The sequence below is a fragment of the Phlebotomus papatasi genome, chromosome 2 (assembly GCF_024763615.1).
Source record: "Phlebotomus papatasi isolate M1 chromosome 2, Ppap_2.1, whole genome shotgun sequence".
In the NCBI taxonomy this organism is placed as follows: Eukaryota; Metazoa; Arthropoda; class Insecta; order Diptera; family Psychodidae; genus Phlebotomus; species Phlebotomus papatasi.
The window spans coordinates 45,006,642-45,021,860 of NC_077223.1; the positions used below are offsets into that span (position 1 = coordinate 45,006,642).

Here is a 15,219-nt window from a genome sequence, read left to right on the forward strand (position 1 = left end):
AGAAAATTGCACATACAGCGACGCATTGGGATTCTGTACAACACATCCATTATTTTCGTACACGGGCGTCTTCATCGATTCACACAAAACATTCACAGAAGCATCCACAAAAGCTACCAACATCCAACATTTTCCTCAGGCATTTTTCACTAACGCTTCCACACAAGCCCATCATTTCGCCCCCCAAAAGAATCCACCATCCGGGATGAATGTATGGGAAAAGTTTTTGGCCACCAATGCCCATGTAGTGGAGGCCCCAACGAACGCCACTTCGTCATCCACTCGGAGTGTAGTCACCTCAAGTGTGAATATCTCTTGAGGATCTCTTCATTCTTCATGCCACCGTTCGTCGTGATGCTTCTTCAAACATAATATCAACATTCAATCCATATCCCCCCCCATCAATGATTACACCAGGAGCTAATGAAAGAAGAAAAATTCTGAAGAAAATGATATCAATATATCATCACAAGTATCACATATAAATTTTTCCGACTCAAAATATAGGTAGAAATCCATAATTTATAAACTTCATCTCTTACACACGCCGCCCGATGGCTGGATAAAATGTGGGTGGATGAGATATATGTGAATATGACTAGTGATGACAAACATCTATAATCTCATCTGGGACGTTGAGTCTGGAATTAGGATGAAATCAGGATCAAGGCCAATTGTTTGATTTCGATAAATTCATCTCAATACTGACAGCAATCATTTCAAATGCTAGACACATTTTGAACTCTTCAGTCATGAACGTTTGAAATTTCACAGTCGTTATTCAATTAAGAATAGAGCTTTAAGGCACAAGGTTAACTATAATACCATAGATTAAATTGATTCTGTTTATAAAACCCTATAATATGCAACTGCATATAGTCTTAAAATCCAATAGATTATATTTTTTAATAAATATAAAACAATTTCTACAGATCTTTTTCTGTAGGGGAAACTGGGGCACCACCAAACATGGGGAACCACCAAACACTGCGATTTTTTAATCGAATATTCGACTTCAGAGGATAAGACCTATAGGAATTTATAGGCACTATAGGGATGCTTGACTACTGAAGAAATGGTCGAGATAGTCCAAGCAGTTTAGAAATAAAAATTAGTGTTTGGTGCTACCCCGTGTTTGGTGGTGCCCCAGTTTCCCCTATCTTATTAAAAATCTTCGAACCAAGTCTTTGATGGTACGAATTATCTTAACCCTTTAAGGACGATTGAGTCACCCGTGATCCATCAAGAAAATAATTTTTCCTGGATACATAAAGGAATTTTCTTCTAATGCTTATGCGTAATCGCAAAATTGGAGGTTACAAGAAACTAGGATATTGTGACGAATTTGACTTTTAAGTGGCTAGGGGTAGTCAATTATTCACGACAGACTCCCCCCTTACCAACAAAATGCGCCCTTATGCCCTTTATAGCCCCAACTACCTGTTTTGGGGGTGAAAATTGCAGAATAGTGGCTTCAGTGCCATATTTTACACTTAAGCCCTATACTTCGGGAGGGTCACGCATATGCCTTTATAAGACATGGAAGGCAATGTCTGTGGATAAGACAGAGAAGGGAGCTCTTTAAATTGCCCCTTTAGTGAGCCAGGCAATTTATTGCCTGTGGTACGTACCAATCACAGTTCTTGATAAAGTCGCCTCCTGTGTGAAAGGGGAAGCTTCTGGGGTTGCAATACCCGTGTGGACCCTTATCATCAGACACGCGCATCCCTCTTGTTCATGTGGATGGAATCTCTACTATTCCACGGTTCAGGTCGAATCCGCCTGCCGTGAGAGCATTTAGCCGGGCAAGTCGCCTTGGGAGTTATTGGAAGCCGAGAACCAGAACTTCTTCCGTGATATGGGTTTTATACTTAAGGCTTAGCCATTTGGCTTAACTCCTTTAATTCCTTAACAGGAATGTTTTTTGACGAATTTATTGTTTAGAATTGGGTATTAAGGGCAAATGATCCATTGGATTTTAAAAAAATTAGTAAAATTGCTAGTTATTTAGATTTTTGAGACCTTCAGGAACTGGGCTAAACCTCCAGTCTGAGTCCGGCGTAAGGGGATGAAATCTGAGGATCACCCCCTAAATTCTGAGGATTTTGAGATGCCCCCAATGTCTGTTGCTAGAGAGAGAGAGAGAGAGAGATAGAGAGAGAGTGCTCTACATGGCGGTGGAACCGATGGAGTTTAGGAGATTTCTTCTTGGGGACTTCTTTGGGACTCTACGTCAGCCACACCTCGAGGCTACTAACTACGCCTAGAGGAGTTCGGATATTGCATTCTGGGCATTCTGTGGTATTATTAGGCAATAAAATATCAGTAAGGAAAACCACAATGTTTGTACTCAACAGAGGCCTTGGATGGGTTTCTTCACCCCTTAGGAGGTAGTCGGTCCGCCAGGGTGCATTTGGTACAAGGGTGGGGGCTCCTCTACCCATATTCGTAACAATATTTTTTTTTGCAAATCTCCAACTATTTGCTATTTATATAGTAAATATTTAAGCTCAAAAATGAAAAATTTTCAAACTACGACATTAATGAATGATTTTTATTTATTTTTTCATAATTAATCATTTTTGAATTAATTAATTAATGATTTTTGTTCTTTTCCTTCTTTTCAAACTTTATTTAAACAAAAACCTCTTGGCACTAGAAACTACAATAAATATACATAATGTGTTTTTCATTACAATGAAAATTATCATTCATTGATATTGTCAAAAAAGAAATTTAATTTTTGGGCTATTTTTGTCCATATCGTTCATACAGGAAAAAATACACCGAATCAGACTCTGTTGAACTTTTCAAGATTAGATGTAAGACGTTTCATAAATTTTGTAAAAGTTAAGATGAATAAAAACAAACAACAAAGTAGGGGAGACTGGGGCAAAAGTCACAAATCGAAAAATTCAAAATTCCATACCTTCCAAGGTAAAAAAGATAGCGGCTCAAATTTTTTTCTATAGATAGCCCCCATAGACCTTCTTCAATGTCGTAAGTTTCTTAGAATTCGAACAAGGAATTTAGAAGATAAAAAATATCGAAATCTTTAGCCCTATTTTTGAAATATTTTTCTTGCAGAAGATAACAATTATTACCTACTTATTTTCCAAAATTGATGCACTGGTGATTATTTTCTAAATAATTTGGATTTTTCTCACTTTTCTCGCAGAGAAAACGGTGTTTTACAAAGGTGTAGATAAATAAATTTTCTATGAAAATACGGCCTCTAGGTATTTTTTCAAATTTACGGAAGACCGTAATGAAGCGAATCAAAATATGATAATACCCTATGTCTGGTACTATTTGCCCCAGTATTTTTGAGAATAGTCACAAAATTACCTTTTAGAAATTGGCTCGATAAACGTATTTCCTTACAAAATAGAGGAAAATTACTTTCACAAAGTTGTAGAGCGGTAAATTTCCTATAAAACTGCGCTAATTTGAAATTTTTAAAGTGGTCGAGTCGCTTGTAAAAAAATAAAATATCCGTTTTGTGACTTTTTGCCCCAGTCTCCTCTATCTTTAATTGTTTGGTTTATAGCTACAGTAGACTCTCTCTCAATCGGACATATGGGGCAAAATGTCATCCAAATTAATCAAGAGATTCGGGCATCAAAGTCATTGTAAATTTAAAAGAAAAAAACGCTCAATTATAAAGAGTCACGATAAAACAAGGGGAATTACAGCGAATTTAAACAAATTTGCTTTAAAATCAAACGTCAAAATTGTCGACAAAATTTTGCGCCCGGTTGAAAAAGATCCGATTGAGCGAGACAGCGAGAGTCTACTGTATTGCTTTAAAAAAAATTGTTCTCTAGACCAAGAAGTGTTAGATTTGAGATATCAAAAAATTGAGAGATTTCAAATAATAAAATTATAAAAATTCTACATGTTCGCTCGTAAAATTATGTTGAAATTTGAAAAATTACAACTGGTAATAATTTATTATCACATTGTTTCAAAAAATGTTTTAAATTATTCTAAATGGCTTAAAATATGTTTTTCCAATATAGTTAGTGTCGTTAACAATCTCTTTTTTTCTCTGAATAATGAAGTAATTTATTGCACTTGAAAACACTTAGTTTTTCTATAAATATAACAGAGCAATTTCTTTAGTGGTTGTCACGCAATATGCCGCTTATAATTCTCAATGTGCACCATGGCGTGTAAATTGAATTAATGTGAACGAAATATCTTATTACACAATACATAATATGCTTTTCCTTCTAAATTGAACGCTTGTAAATTTCACGGAATTTTGCACAGAATTCTTACAATAAAAGAAAAAACTATTATTGAAAAGAATTTGCTCGAACTATAACTTTACATTGAAATTAAAATCACCATGAAACCTGTCCTAAATAGCCCAAATGTAATTAAATCTTAAATTTTGGAAAAATAAATAATCAATTCATTATCAAATTTCAATATTTCGAATAGAAATAATCGATATAATAGTGCAATCATTGAAATCTAATTGGTTTTTGTCAGAGTCATTTATTAGTCCAAATATTGTTAATTTTTCTTTAATTCCTCTTAAATAACAAAAAAAAACGTGATATAAATAGTTTATTTGAAAAATCGCACTAATCCTAATATAGTAAAAGTTGGTAAAAGTCGACTTTTATGGAGGGTCTATCAAAAGCGCCCAAACAATATCTCTAACCGCATAATCTGCAATTGCTCAACAAGCTGAAATTCTCAAAATTTAACAACAAAAAATAGTCAAGACAGATAAGTAACAGATATTCATATGCAACAGAAATTTGAAATCCAATGAAAATTTAATAGATAAGTACGTTGGCTAGTTAAAATCAGAAAATAAAATGGGCATTTGTGGAAAATACCTATGCAATTGCAACACGGGTGACTTTTTGTGTCTCGCGAATGAGGGGAGTTTCTCAATGTCACGGAATATTTTTGGGGCGTTGTGGCTTTCGTATTGGATGCGAACATGATGTCGGGGGAAGAGAATTGAGATGATTTTGTTAGAAAGTTCTCGATGCTTGAAATCCACACACTTTCCTCACGATGATGCTGAAAATTCATCTATTTGTGACTCCGAACAGTGCGAAAGAGTGTGCCGAATGTATTTGATCAGATGAAAGAAATTAAACGATCTTTAATTATATAATGAACACATTTTATGTAAGGTCAGTGGGCCGATAGCAATTTGCCTAACTGAAAGAGAAGCAGCTAAAAAAATCTTCGACATCTCCTATTGAATATTTATTTTCACTGAAAAATCTATAAATTGCACCATTTCATCGGGAGCGAATAAATGTACTCTGAAGAGAATGAATTTGTGCTGATGAAAATTCTAGCTAAAATATATGGTTTGTTTCCACTAAAACTGATCACTAATGCTGTACTGTTTTTAAAAACAAACGATATGTTGATCATCATACCGTATAACTTTTTAAAAATGTTTAATGGAATCGAAATTTTTAGACTTATTTATTTTCTATAGATTTTGACGAAAATGAGAACAAATTACTTAGAAAATTCAAAATATAATATTAGCTAAAGTAATTATAAAAATATAAATCTATAGAACATAACTATGGATACGTTAGGTACTATATTGACGCTTAATAATCGTCAAAATCTAGTTGAGATCTTTGAGAAAAACTTCCGTGTTTGAGTATCGATGAAACAGTTGTTATTTCTAATTTACAAAAATAACCAGGTTTAGCTCATAATGCCTTCTTTAATTTCTTATGCTAGTAAGATTTTTGAATTGTATTTTGAAGGCAATTGTAGATATTAGAGACCTTCGGGAATAGAGTTAAACCTCTTAGTCTGAAACCTGTGTCAAGGCCCAAATAGACTCAAGTTGATCCTCGAGGCTAAGCTTGTAAAATTTAGCAATTTATCCGCAACTGTTATTTACTGAGGGCTTAGAATGATCGGTTAGTGGTAATTTTCATAAATTTCTTTTACCAGATCCTTTACAGATGCCAAATTTTACAGAACAAGTTTTCTCGAAGATCAGCCTAAGTCTATTCGAGCCCTTAGAATGAAAGGTATTATATTGATCCTTAGGAACCAAATAGATCCAGGGTGATCCTTTAAAATATTTAGGCTGTAAAATTTGGCAGTAGCAATATGTCCTAAACTGTTATACACTGAAGACTCAGAATCATTAATTAGAAGTCCTTCATATAAATTTCTTTTACCTAATCCTTTGCTGCTAAATTTTACTATGACTAAATACTTTCAAGAATCATCCTGAAACTATTTGGGCCTCTATAAATAGAGCCTTATTCAGTTGTTTTTTTAAGGATATAAAAAATACAATCAGACCAATCTGATTTTTTAAGTCCTTGTAAGAGATGTAAATTTTAAACTCTTGAATTAGAGAATTAAGGTAAAGTACCCTTTATTCGACCGGTTCCTCTATTCGACCGGTAGATTTATTTATTCAATTTAATTATATTTGCTATAATATTTTGTGTATGATCTAACATTAATAGGTCAATTATTCTTTAAATAATACGAATCAGTGACAAATTCATAGAAATTGATGAAATTCACCATCAAATTTTCAAAAATTGACCCACCGGTCGAATAGTCCTCACCCGGTCGAGTAAGGGTACTTTACCTTATATAATTTATTACCTACTATCAAAAAAGCTACTCTAATGTTATAGAAGACCCATTTTTAGAACACATTATTTAATATTTTTTTCATATAATGCATTTTGGGAAAAGGTGAGTGATGAAATTTCATTTAGGGGAAACTGGGGCACCACCAAACACGGGGTACCACCAAACACTAATTTTTATTTCTAAACTACTTGGACTATCTCGACCATTCCTTCAGTGGACAAGCATCCCTATAGTGCCTATAAATTCCTATAGGTCTTATCCTCTGAAGTCGAATATCGGATTAAAAAATCGCAGTGTTTGGTGGTTCCTCATGTTTGGTGGTGCCCCAGTTTCCCCTACCATTAATATTTGCTTATAAAATAGGTTTATTAAATACTTATGTATTCTTGGTTTTGGAAAGGATGACTAATTCAAAGTATTTCTAAACAGATTTTAAACGCAACACTAATCATCAATAGTATAAGATTCAATTTTTAATATGAGATACTATATTTGGGGCAAAACTTCAACAAATTTGATTACTTTATTTATATTTTCAGAAAAAATAAGATTTTAAAATTTTTTATATGCTAAAATATATTCTTACTAAAATTAGAATAAATTGAGAAGTTTTTTGTTGACCATCTTAGAATCTCAGACTCAGACACAATTTAAACTCATGTTTGAGTAATTTTTCATTTATATATACACAAAAATTTATATATAACCAAAGTATCGATTTATTAACTAAAAAGATTTATTTGGTTTATTTACAAAAAAAAGAATTTCTTATTGAATCTATTTAATTGTATTGCTTTCTTAATTTATATTAAATTTATATCACTATGAACATTAATTTTGTTATAAAGTGTTCAAAGATAATTTTACCGACCTAACGCCACAAGCAATTGCTTTTTTAAAAAGTTCAAAAATTTCCTAAATATCTTATACTCCTACTAAAGTTAATAATAAATTGTAGTGTCAATTTTTAGAAGCAAAATGAAAGTATTTTCTGCTCTCTTATGAGATTATTATTCAGCGAAACCAAGTCAAATACACTTGGAAACACACTAGGCTTGAGAAGAACCAAAATAACCGAGCAGATCAAATACAAGATAGTCTGAGGACATTTTCTAATCTTTTATTGGATCACTCTTCAGTTATTATTAGTGTACAAAAAATGCCTCAACGTAGCACACGCTCTTGTGATCACTTTCATTAAAAAAAAGAACTCTTTAATCAAATGTTAAAGGTGTTATAATTCTTTAAGGCATATCCTTGAATAGTGGGACTAATAAAGTTCTAATTTTCTCTAAATAACACCTAAAATTCACCAAGATTCATAAAACTATTCTGAAAGTAAAATTAGGTGATGAAGGATATAAAATGCACAAATTTTGGCACTTATACTAATTAAATCCACAATTGAATAGTAAATTTTGTTAAATATTTCTGGCCAACTAATAAAATTCATCTATTTTGGGACGAATAGACAAACATTTCTTCATATGAATTAAGAATTCTTTGAATGAATTTTGCTAAATCAACGCATAGAAAAGAAATATTTTGGCAGACAACAAAAATTGCTCAAATTATAATATTCCTGTTAATTTTTTTCAAGAGATATTGCAATTTTGAATATCTCTTCTAAAAATTCACTTATACAATACCACGTGGATTTACGGTCATACAATTTGTCAATATATACATTGACTTTGAATAGTAGGTGCATTGTATAGGACTGAAGAATATTTGTTACAGAAAAACATGAACATTTTGGCAAATGAACTCCCCTATGGTGTGTATGCTGAAACGTAATGTCGATTCCCTTGGTATTGAGGTCAATGTAGATTCATCGAAATTGAAAATGAGATGGTTAAATCTTCAATTTCGACCAACACTCAACAAATTTACTGTTATTACATGATACTTAAATCCACATTGACGGTTCCATTCTATGTTATTCTATCACAAGGATCACAAGGCGACATTTCAGAAAGAAAAAAAAAATCATTGAAAACTGCTTTACGCAAAAGACAATTTTTATTGTTCGAAGTTCGAACACTTCGGAGAAAGTAATACGAGTATAAAATCTCTCAATTTTTTCATCTTTTAGAATTTTTATCATTTTTTTTCGACACACTAGAGTACAACAGGGTTATTTTGAACAGTCCCTAACTTTGAATTTTGAGATTTTTTGACCGTTTGATGCAAATAAATGAAGATTGTGAGAATAAGAAAAAAAAAGAAAATAAAAATCTTTTCTTCTGAAACCGTAAAGAAATCTCTAAGTTCAATATTAAATGCTATTCCAAATTACCCCTTTCTACCTTATACCACTACTAAAAGCCAAACGGTTAAGAATAGAACTTGGGAACTTCGGGAAACCCTTCATAAATCGACCCTGGGGCTATTAGCATGTCCCTGATTTTCCCTCTACCCCTGCCCTTTCCCACCAAAATATATTTTTTGGGGTTTGCTCGAAAATGCATAGTGCGATTTTTTTTCATTTTTAGATATGTTTTAGAGATTAGAGATTACCTTGGTGGATATTCTTTCATATATAAAAATACCATTGAATCAGTCCTAATAACAAGTTTTCAAGGTCAAAGGTTAAAAAAAAAGCTCCAGAGAGCTCGTTTATCAAACGAATGGTATCATCTTTGGTCTCATTAGAAAGGTCTTGGAATTTCCGACACGACTAAACCAGTTCCAATAAGTTATAAACCAGTAATGAACCGGTTCATAATCGGCAACTAATTTTTATGCGAATTTTAGTTATAATACCCCTAAAGGTATTTTGGGCAATGTTTTGAGTAATTTGTAAATCGGTTCAAATCAGTTTGTAAATCATAAGTTGAAAATCATCAGCTTTTTTTTAATCATCAGTTGAAAATCAGGTGGTTTTCTGATATGTTAGACTAGAGGTCACGAAATAATACTCATTTCGTAGTTCCATGAACTCATTAATTCTATTAAAATGTGATTTAAATTTAGGTGACGAAAAAGTGCTTAGTGTCAAAAAAGTACTGGATCTACCCTAGGTTTTTAAAGTTAAGTGAGACTGATTAAAATATAGATCTAGTCATCTCTCTCACTCTCATATGAATTTTTGAAGACATGTTTTCAAACAAAATTTATTGTGCTTTAAAGATAGTAAAAATTAAATTATAAATAATAAAGGGCAAAAAACAAACGAGCAGTAAAAAACTCAAAATGGGCAGTAAAAAATTAAAAAAGAACAGTAAAATAACTATTTATGGTCAGTAAGAAACTTAAATCTTTACAAAAATGGGTACAATTTATATATTTAACATTTAAAATTGTTGTAGATAGAATGGAAAGCCCTTTATTTTCACTTTGCCAAAATTTGGACGATAATATCACTGTTTCAATTTTTCTGTTACTGCTCAATTTTAACTTTTTACTGCTCATTTATGCGATGCACTATTAAAACTATTTTAGAGGATCTTTTGAGTGATTAAAAAATCTGTTCAATTAAGGTTGAGAACCAGTAAACACTGATGTGAAAGTACTTTTGAGGTATATAGCTTTTAACTCATCTGACTGATTGTCCGTTTCTCCGGAATGCAAAAGCTTCTCGTGACAAAATAATAGCTGGAGATATCGAAAAACAATTTTTGGCAAAGCTTAACTATGTGGTGTAAGACATAAATTGTAATTTCAGACACATCCCCCCATCTCCCTTACGAAATTTTGGAACACCTTTAAATTTCGTGTTTTTTGTAAGAACTCAGATCTTATGCATGAATCAAATTCAAGTTTGAGATTAAGTATTGAATTTTAGCATTGCATGAAAAAGAAACAATCCCCTCCGACTCACAAATCCCAGCTTAACCCTTTAAGGACGATTTGAACACCGGTGTCCCATAAAGAAAATAATTTTTCCTGACTATCTTAAGTTATTTTTTTCTTATTTCTGTACATAATTGTAAAGTAGAAGGTTGATGGATTCTAGAATTCTTTTGCAAGACTAGCTATTTCTTATGTAGTAAATATTTAAGCTCAAAAAATGGCAAATTTTTAAATTCTCAAATTCATAATTGATTTTATTTATTTTTTATACTTCCAATTTTTTTTAAGCAAAACCCTTTTGGCAATAAAAACTACAATACTCATACATAATATTTTTTGTTAAAGCGAAAAATATTATTCATTGGTATTGTCTGAAAAATTACTTAAATTTTTGGGCTATTTTTGTCCTTATCGTTCATAGAAGCATAAAATACATCGAATCAGACTCTGTTGGACTTTCCAAGGTTAGATGTGAGACTTATCATTGATTATGTTTCTCAGTTTAATTTTTATTGTTGATTTTCAGTCCGTAGAAAGTGTCTCGTCGTTAAAGGGTTAAAGGAATCAAAAACTTATTCTTAAGATGTTTAACATTTCCGTTCTAATCATATGGAAATTTAATGATCTTGGATGACAGAAATGACTCGTTAAATCGAAAATTGATTTTCGATAATTCTATATCGAAATCCCTATTTTTCAATTTCGATGAAATTTTATAGTATCTAATACCTGAGGTCTAATCTTTTCCAAAGATGGGTTATACGTATATTGATAAGAATTACAAAAGAAAAATAAGTTAACCGGACTCTTATCTTTAGTTTTTATAAGGATTTCGTCTATATTATAACCGAAAAACTTTACCACATCAAATTTTTGGAGCTCAAAGTTAAGCGACTCTCTCATAGAATTTATTTCTCAACAGATGTGGTGTAATTTAGATTTATTTCAAATGTATTTGATTGAGCAGTTGGATTGCATCTATCCAAATCGGTAATAAATCGGTATAGTCACTTGTATCTTATGTTTCTCAAATATTTAAGCAATATTATTAAGAGTCGTTTCTTTCTAAACTTGTCGGCTACTAAGTAAATTTATATGAATTTCGGTGCCAGAAGAAACATTTTTCTCGGATTGAATCAATTTAGAATTATATAAAATGGAGGTATCATGAAAGCCAATAGGGATTATAAAGGTGTCTTTGGCACTTCATGCTTCCTCAATAATGCACCTCGCACAATCCCTCTTCAGATAGGTTTTTGTATGAGTATCTATCTATTCTGTGATGCCTTATTTTCCCTCAAATACACGATTTTCTCAATTACTGTGGTCTTCATCCAACATAGGTGTGATGAAGACTGAGAGGGAGGAAAGTTTAGAAAAAAAAAACAGCCAAGATATTCGAGTGACTAACAAGAATACCGTGGCAAAAAATGGGTGAAGTATGCGCCAAACAATTTTTAGAAATAGAATATTGTGCGAAGACTGAAGCTTAACTCTGGACTTATTTTTAAACTCAACATATCACATTGTGCGACTGTGTGGTAAATATTTTGTACGTCCGAGAGAAGACTTTTCATTTGAACAAAACCCACACACTATGATGGGTTATATCTCCTAACAGCCACCTTACACACTAATTTATCTATGAGAAATTTAAATGTGAAAATTATTGTGCTATTTAAAATATGCCTCACATACGTTTCTAAGTGGTGTGAAAAGAGCTGTGAAAAATTAATAAAGCGTCAGGAATGTCAGAATTATTTTAGTTCTTCAAATTTCTTGTAAAACTTCTTCCCGTTCTCCCTCATCCCTAATAATACAATATTTACAAGCACTTTTCCTTTTGCTTGGTTTATCAGTTGAAAAATCTAAATTTTTGCTATTTTCAGCTCAACTAAATATCATTAGAAGCAAAATTTCCCATAATTTTGCCCGACAACAGAAAAAAAACGAACAAATGAAAAGAAAAGAATAATGATAATTGTCTATGTTCAATATCCACCGTGGTTAGTGGATGGGAATAATTTCACTCATTGCAGCTATTTCTTAAAAAATCAACGTCTAACATCATAATTCAGTGCAATAAAAGTGAAAAATTTATTCATTACTCATTTGGCAGCCAAAAGTCTACAATTATAAATTTTCTGACTTTTCAATTACTATAAAGCACTCACTAAATACTATACGTGTTATTAATTAATAATTTCACTTATTACAGGGAAATATACTCATTTGCCGAAAGACACGTGGAATTTCTCGCATAGAGATCTCTCGGTGACATCCAATTTCATAGTTTCCACTTCACTTATGAATTATAAATTGAGGCACTAAATTCCCAGTGTTTTCTGCATTTCTTTGCTCATATCGCTCATAGACTCAAAAGAGAGAGTGGGCAATATAAATCCCTTGATTTTGAGTTAGATGCATTTATCGAATCCATATAAATTTTGCGAATATTTAGGTTTTAAGAAAAATTATGTAGCTCACGGCAGAAGTACCCAATTTGGCGATAAAACGTTTAAAAAACCAAATGTTTTAACCCTTTAACGTCGAGACACTTTTTACGGACTGAAAATCAACAATAACATAATCAATGATAAGTCTTACATCTAATCTTGGAAAGTCCAACAGAGTCTGATTCGGTGTATTTTGTGCTTCTATGAACGACAGGGACAAAAATAGCCCAAAAATTTAAGTAATTTTTCTGACAATACCAATGAATAATATTTTTCTCTTGAATGAAAAATATTACGTATGAGTATTGTAGGTTTTATTGCCAAAAGGGTTTTGCTTAAAAAAAATTGGAAATATAAAAAATAAATAAAATCAATTATGAATTTGACAATTTAAAAATTCGCCATTTTTGAGATTAAATATTTACTACATAGCAAACAGCTAGAGACTTGCAAAAAATATTCTAGATTCCTTCAATCTTCTACTTTATAATTATGTACAAACACTAGAAAAAAATAACTTTAGGTAGTCAGGAAAAATTATTTTCTTTATGGGACACCGGTGTTCCAATCGTCCTTAAAGGGTTAAACAATTTATGTTAAAAAGAAAATCCAATATAAATATTCTTTGATGTAGATTTTCTAGAAGTATTGCAAATTTTATTCTAATTCGCTATTACAATAAAAAAAACATGGTAAAGAGTCCGATGCTTTGCAAAATGCTCGAACTCGTGACTTAGATGCTATATTTGAAAAGCATACTACTTGCGCATCATTTATCGTTTACCTGCTAACAGCCCAGTTGAACCGATTATTGAATTGATTAAATCACATAAAAGATCGCCTAAAATAGCATCGGAAAAATTCAACTAATTTTTAGCAATTGAAACTAGTTCAGTTTGATCAGAAGTTCCAAGGCCTTTCTAACCAGCCCAAACATAACCATTTGGTTAAAAATACGCTTTTTGTAAAGCCATTGTGACCTTTGAACTTCAAGAACGATATTTTCATATAATGAACGTAGTCCCAGAAAACATGGTTTGGAAGGGTAAGGAGAGGGGTAGGGAAAATGAAGGACACGTTAACGCTTTTTAGTCAACTTGTAGAGGGGGGGGTACCACAATGGTCCTATGTCGCTATCTCTAACCGTTTGGCCTCTAGAGCTGAAGTCGACTAAATGGAATCAGACGGACGAACCAGCGTGACATCATTTCTCAGAAAGCATCTGAAACGCGAAGATATGTTGAAAAAAGTGATCTCGGGGTTGAAAATTTTAGGATATGAAAAAATCAAGAGATTACCGCTCTCTCTCTATGGAGTTCGAGTAGTAATAAAGTGATTTATTTTAACTTTTAACACAAATGGGCGAGTAAGAGAGGCTGTAAGATTGCAACCCCCTTGTCCGTTTATATGGTCAGATTACTTAAACTCCATAAATAGAGGTATATATCGTCGTTTGGAACAGAAATGGTCGTAATTTACCCGCCACCTATATCAGTAATTATTGTATAGCTTCCATATTGCTACATATTGGCGTTAATGTAGTTACGATAGTTTTTGATCTAAGCGACGGTATTAATTAAAATAAATCCTTATCGCAATTTTATATGCGAAAAAATAAATAAGCAGTAAAAAGTTAAAACTGGTTAGCAAAAAATAAATTTGATCAGCAAATAATTCGAAATCATTAATAAAAAAAAAATCAATTTGGTCAGTAAAAAGTAAAATTTGGTCAATAAAAAGTTAAAAATGAGCAGTAAAAACTTCAAATCGATCAGTAAATATATTTGAGTTGATTAACAAAAATTAAAAAGTTATCAGCAAATAATTAAAATGGTCAGTAAAAATAAAATATGAAACAAAATTAAAACTGATCAAATATTCGAGATGATCAGTGAAAAAATAAAAAGTGATCAGAAAAATAAAACAAAAATTAGCAGAAAAAATAAAATGTAATCAGTAAAAAATAAAAATTGGTCAGTAAAAAATCAAAAAAAGACCAGTAGAAAGATTTGAGTCGTCCATAAAACGTGGAATTCGATCAGTAAAATTAAAAGTGAGCAGTATAAAAATATGGTCAGTAAAAAAATAAAAAAAAATCCCTAGCAAAAAATTAAAAATGAGCAGTAAAAAATAAAAAGTGATCAGTAATAAACCGAGTGCTAAGATCAGCCTATTATATAGGTGAGATTCTTAACGTGAGCAGACTCGAATAGCATGTAAATTTAATTTGATACCGAATTTTGAAGATGTTGTGTATTGTGTAGGGCTTTTGAATAAAAAAAAAAATTCTGAAAGAAATATAAATTTCATATTTAAACCAAAATATCTATATAAATATAGGGATGAG

General features: G+C 31.8%; 1 protein-coding gene across 2 annotated transcripts in view; it reads right to left on the bottom strand.

Moving 5' to 3' along the window:
- The window catches only part of LOC129801226 (myosin heavy chain, muscle), a 92,533-nt gene that overhangs the window by 48,963 nt on the left and 28,351 nt on the right, over positions 1 to 15,219 (bottom strand). The window lies entirely within an intron of this gene.